Below are 6,000 nucleotides of genomic sequence, written 5' to 3' on the forward strand. Positions count from 1 at the left end.
TGGCGCGAGTGCGCAGTCGTGGATTCCCCTTGCTCTCCCCTCCCCCGTCCCTCCAGCTCTCTGCCTCACATGGCAAACAACACAGAACGTCCTGAATGTCGCTCGCTGCCTCTCAGACACCCTCCTTCACCCAGCTTAGGTCACTTAATCCGCGCTTAGCTGTCCTTTTTTCCCCCGCTGGCAGACTCCTCTCAAACTGCGCGCGGCCGCATCAGAGACACATCACTCAACCTGTCACCAGTCTGGAACCTCACGGCTTGCCAGAAGGAAGAGTCAAAGCAAAAAGCGGAAGGAGGAAGACGTGGAATGAGTTCAAATCAGACGCAGTTTCGGGGAGTAAACTTCTCTTAACAAACTGCCAATCAGAGGTGGCAAAAGTACGTAGAAAAAACACTTTGGTAAAAGTAAAAGTACTGGTTAAACTCCTTGACTAAAGTACAAGTAAGAAAGTAGTGTTATTACTTTAATTATTTGTCTTCTTCTTCTTCTTCTTCTTCTTCTTCTTCTTCTGCCGCTTATCCGGGGTCGGGTCGCGGGGGCAGCAGCCTTAGCAGAGATGTCCAGACCTCCCTGGCCCCAGTCACCTCCTCCAGCTCATCCGGTGGGACCCCAAGGCGTTCCCAGCCCATCCGGGAGACATAGTCCCTCCAGCGTGTCCTGGGTCTTCCCCGAGGCCTCCTCCCGGTGGGACATGCCCGGAACACCTGCCCAGGGAGGCTTTTGTTAAAAAAAAAAGTCCAGGTACTCGGCATCACTTGTAAGTTACCAAAATGCCGGTGCGAGCGGTACATTTTCCGCTGTGTTTGGGGAGAAAATCAGATGCCAGACGTGATTTGCCAACAAAAAGAGAAGAAAATGTGCAAAAGAACAAAAGGTTCCACTCACCATCCATCCTCTAAATCTTGTGGAAAAATCAATTCACTCGTTTTTGCGTCATCCGGGGCCCCACAAATCAGTATTATGGACAGACCTGACAGAGGTAATTATGTGAAAAGAATTTACACTTGTGGACACTGTACCCTCTTTCTCCCTCCTGAGTTCAGTCGGTTTTTCTCCTTTACCGGCCACGTCCACCCCCCCCCCCCCCCCCAACTCCCGACTCTGACCTTAAGCGCTCCTTGTGTGCCACATGTGGGCCTCTGAACTCTCGCTCGCTGCACCTCTGCTCCTTCGGCTGGTGAGATTAGGCCCGTGATCCGGCTTTACGCTGCGCCAGCTGATGAACCATATGGACCTCGAACGGTAAAATCAGGGTCACAAGAAAAGCCGAAGAGGGAAACCACTCGCGACTTTCTTACCATCTGGACTCTTGAAGTGTCAGGTCCAGGTCTCACTTATTATTCCCTTCGTGATGGAAAACAAAAAGAAAAACACCCTCAAGCCAAACAGAAAAACAGTGGAGAAAAAAGTTGGAGGTTGGAGGTGACAGAAGTCGTCAAGGTTGTATTGCAAGACTGCCGTTTGAATTCCATGAATAAATGTTTGGTTCTTCCACAACAAGGGCAGCAGTTTCGCAATCTTAAGAGGCATTTTTCTTGTGTGATAAAATACAAAAAAAGGTTAGTCCAAAATTCCTTTTGAATGCAAAATCTGGGTCTTACTGGCAGTCATTTATCTTAGTATAGAAACCCTGAGTAGATTCAGGAGTAAAACAACATCATCCTGCACCACAGTCCACGTGAGAGTCATAAAACGTGCCTATCAGCTCAGTTCCAGAATACAAATGAGTTGGTGTTGATAAACGTGTCTGTTTATTTAAGGGTTTAAGCCTGCCTCGCCTCCAGACCTTGCAACGCACGACATGTAATATGGCAAACAAAAGCAACTTCTCTGTAAGCTGGAAACTGTTCAAATAATAATAATAATAATAATAATAATAATAATAATAATAATAATAATCACTGTTTGGACCATAATGTTTGCTCGCCAAACAAATAACATTATGCTCCTACTGTTACATCGCCGATACTATGGTGACGTAGCAGCCATTCTCATTTATATGACAACCGTTCAAAGGGGAAAACCACACTACTCTTATTGTACTGAGAGTATACACTTTTATTAATGTTTATATGGGCAGTATGTTAAGCTTTTACCAAATATAAACATCATACATCAAGCAAAGTTTTACACATTGAATCTTTAAACTATCAAATTATTAAGACTTTAGTGTAAGTGTGACTTGTGAGACCGCACTGACTTCTGTGAGAGCGCACCGCTGGCATTAATTAAACACATTCTCGGTCAACTTGGGATAGGCTGCTGGGGATTCCCAATGCTCACAAGCAGAGGCTTTAATTTCCAAGCAGGTCTGAAGCCAGGTAATGTGTACTGGAAACAGAGGGATGAGTAAAGCCAAGCGTTAAAGAGTTCGACAATGACGCCAGCTAACAGATAGCGAACTTTACAAAACACACTTCCTGACCTCAGTCATACTTTCAAGCTGCGTTTACCGCCACAGTCACAGTGCTTTCTTTTTCCTCTTTGACGCTCAGCGTCTGCCCTGACGATTTTCATTTCTTTCTTCTTTTTTGTCAAACTTGCCATCACCTTTCTGAGCACCCTTCATCCCTCTCCCCGCCCCCGTCACCCTCAGTCCCGGATAATAGGCTGTGCTATGACGCACATAGATATGTCTCCGGGGGGCCGTTTGCGCACACAAGCATTCAGAGGCTCTGTGAAGCCTGGTGTGCAGATACAGGGCAGCAGCCAGGTATTTACTTGTGGAGATAACTGACACCACGCGGCTACTGTATCAGCAGCTCACCAGGCAAGTTGTGCATTCCTTCACAGAAAAAGGCTTTTGTTACTGGCGCGAGCGGACGTCATGAACCAGGATTATTCATACCCGGCCGGTAATAAGTGCTGCTAGCGTTGCCTGCGGGTCAAAAATGACCCGCTTTCCTCTGAAACACCAAGGAAGTCCTTTAAGTTTCACGCGCTAAAGGGAAAATACACTGCGACCTGAGGGCTAAAGTGCTGGTGACAGCTGATTTTGCCTCGCATTAAAATATGGCATGCTCTACAAAACAGAGGTTTGAATCTCTGTCTATGTGGAAGCACCAAGCTCCAAAAATGTCACATGTTCGTACAGCTTAGCTTTGTTTGTGCATTGCCAAAGTGCGTCAGCGTTCGCAAAATGGCAAAAAACAGCGAGCAAATGCCAGCTTAGTTAACGTGCCATAGCCTTGTCCTGGCCACAATAACAAAAAAACGAGTGCAACCAGAAACTGTACAACCGCATGGCCAATTAGAACATTTGCACCTCTTGACTGGCTGCCAACCCCCTGAAACGAAACGCAGTAGCTTCGCCAAGCTAGAGTTTGAGATTAATTCAAAGAAAATCTGAATCAGCCATTTGAGATGTTAAACACCATCCTGAAAGCGAAGGCTCAAAAGAAAAGTGTTTCCACCAATGAAGGTCTTTTTGGGGTTTTTCTTCAATGCCACAGTGGAAATAAACAACCTCCCTAAAAAAAAAAGGCTGTGTGCTCTTGGCGTGTATTAAGTCTCACCAAGTTAAACACGAGACTTTTAATTCATCCGTAACCAGTGCAGCACCGCTGATAGATATGATTTATTTGCAAATCGAAGCCGCCCGACCGTTCTCAATGCGGCGACAGGCACATTTTGTGAGCATGTGTGGCTCAGTGGTCTGAGGCTCTCGTCACTGAAATGTGTTTGTTTGAGCTAGCGCTGGACCTCCTGGATGATAGCTTGACGCACAAGCTCACGAGGAAAGCCCTTCCCCTGCCAAAGTCAACAAGCACAGACAGACCGACATTAATTAGCAAAAGAAGAATGGCGCCCCTGTCCTCCACGAGGTACAATGTCACCAAACCATCAGACAAAGGAGCTTTTCATTGACTGTTGGAGGCTACAAAAGCCCGGCAACATAAATAAATGGATAAATGGACTCGAGTCAAAAACAAACACAGGTAGTGTTCCAGTGATTTGAGCAGACACATGTTCAGGGTGAAGAGCCTGGTGTGCAGCTATAGACGTATAATATTATTGACCAATCAGAGGACGGGATGAGCTTCATGTTGCCATGTTAGCCCTGAGGGCCTCTCAACATGAAATAATGTGAATAATTATTACATATGTCAATTACAACAGAGACTGAATTTATTGATCGCCACCAATATCCGCTAAGGCAAACAGAGGGAAATGGTACAACGTTACATTTAACGAAATGCCTCTCACACAAACACTCTGCATGTATTTCGAAACTGAAACTCCTATTTTGTGGTTTCACTGCGATATGTTCCTGTTCCTCCTGCAGTCTTATCGGTTCCTCAATACAGCAGGGCAATGACTAGATTGAGTTGTCAGACATTCAATTGTGGAAATCTTGCCCATCCGTTTTCCAAGGCAATCTGCTTATTGATCAAAGCTTTCCACCAATTACGTAACCAATGACCAGCCAACTTCTCAGGGAAAACCGCCAAGACGTGCATTTGACCTCATTGTATGAACGTGTAAGCAGGTGAAGATGACGAAACAAATTAGTATTTCGGGGACCAACAGACAGTCAGTCACGCCCGTTTAGACATTAGTCAAGAGTCCACAGCAAGAGGAAACAGAGAGAAGTTGTGGCGTGCAACACGCTGACAGGAAGTTGCAGTGGACGTGTAAGACATTTGTTTGCAAAGAAAAAGCAATGAATGCTCTGCCGTACTGTGGGTGTCAAATGACATTTCATCTTCCTGTTAAAACACGGCTTTCTGCTTGAGGATTATACCTGTTTTTTGTGTATTCCTTTTTCCCCGGTAGTGCCAGGATTACTCTTGTTCTTGCAGATTCATATCTGATCACAAACGGAGTGCCTGCAGTCTTGTGATCCTGATCTTGAAGACTGGACACACTCATCTGAGAAAAGAGCAGCCAGGGAACATTGGAATTTAATTACATCTGGAAGATAGCCGCGATTACCCAACAACAGATGAACCGTAACGAATGCTTGATCTCCGCAACAGACCTGCATCTCGGCTTTTCGTACAAGCCTGTGTCCCCGCCTCCCGGGAGAGACTCATTTACTTATCTGTGTATTTTAATTCTGGCCGAATGTGCACAGCAACAAGTCTGAGTGATTGTGAAGAGATGCACTGTGAATCCCTCTGCGTTCACACTTACATAAACAGTCATGAGTGAAGTGTGACTCATGACTTCCTCTAATCCTGTGTGGCATAATTCAGTCATTCAGTCAAATTTTTTCAATTTTTTCAATTTTTTTTTTTTTTTTTGTGCAGAACAGAGTGTAATTTCTTTAAGAAACAGACAAATGGTATTAAAACTACCAGTTGCTATGTGTAGGTATTATTGAAGGAAGATGCATGTAAAACGTAACTTCAGTTGCTTTGACAATATCCTGCACGACATGGGCAGAGGAACTGTAAAATGTATATACATAATGAGTTTGAAATCATCGGCTTTGTGCTTTACAGAAGTGACGTAATGTTTAGTATGTTTTTTTTTTAAAGCACAAATTGTCTTCCTTTTATACATTAACCTGCATCAGGGCCCAACATTTTTTTTGGATAGAAAAATGCTGATTCAAATTTTACAAATCCACTGTGAGGCCACTGTGGTTTTCCCTACGTGCATCGACAATATTTCAACGACTTTTTGGTCGTGACATTTTGCATGCACTTTGCATTCCTTTAGCTTTTAGGGACCGTGGGAGGCTCAGGTCTGTCTTTGTGTTTTGAGGTTGATGTTTCAGTGTTTCCCCACATCGTACACATTTTCAATCCCACTCATGCAGTTGCAGAGTGCTCTTGCAAAGACATTTTTTGCATAGGAAATCCAATGTCATATATATATAATATTTGCCTGACTGTGTTTTTCTGGCATACTGCAGTTTCTTTTTAATTGGGTTCAATGGCCTCAACATGCAGCATAAAAACCCGTCAGCAAAATGGCAAGTTCGCTGTAAAGTCAATCAATTAAGCTATTAACGTCATAGTTCTAAAATAAATTACAAATTTACTACTTATA

Source organism: Nelusetta ayraudi, unplaced genomic scaffold, assembly GCF_046127955.1.
Source record: "Nelusetta ayraudi isolate G7.1 ecotype Tasmania unplaced genomic scaffold, CSIRO-AGI_Nayr_v1 ptg000169l, whole genome shotgun sequence".
Taxonomy (NCBI): Eukaryota; Metazoa; Chordata; class Actinopteri; order Tetraodontiformes; family Monacanthidae; genus Nelusetta; species Nelusetta ayraudi.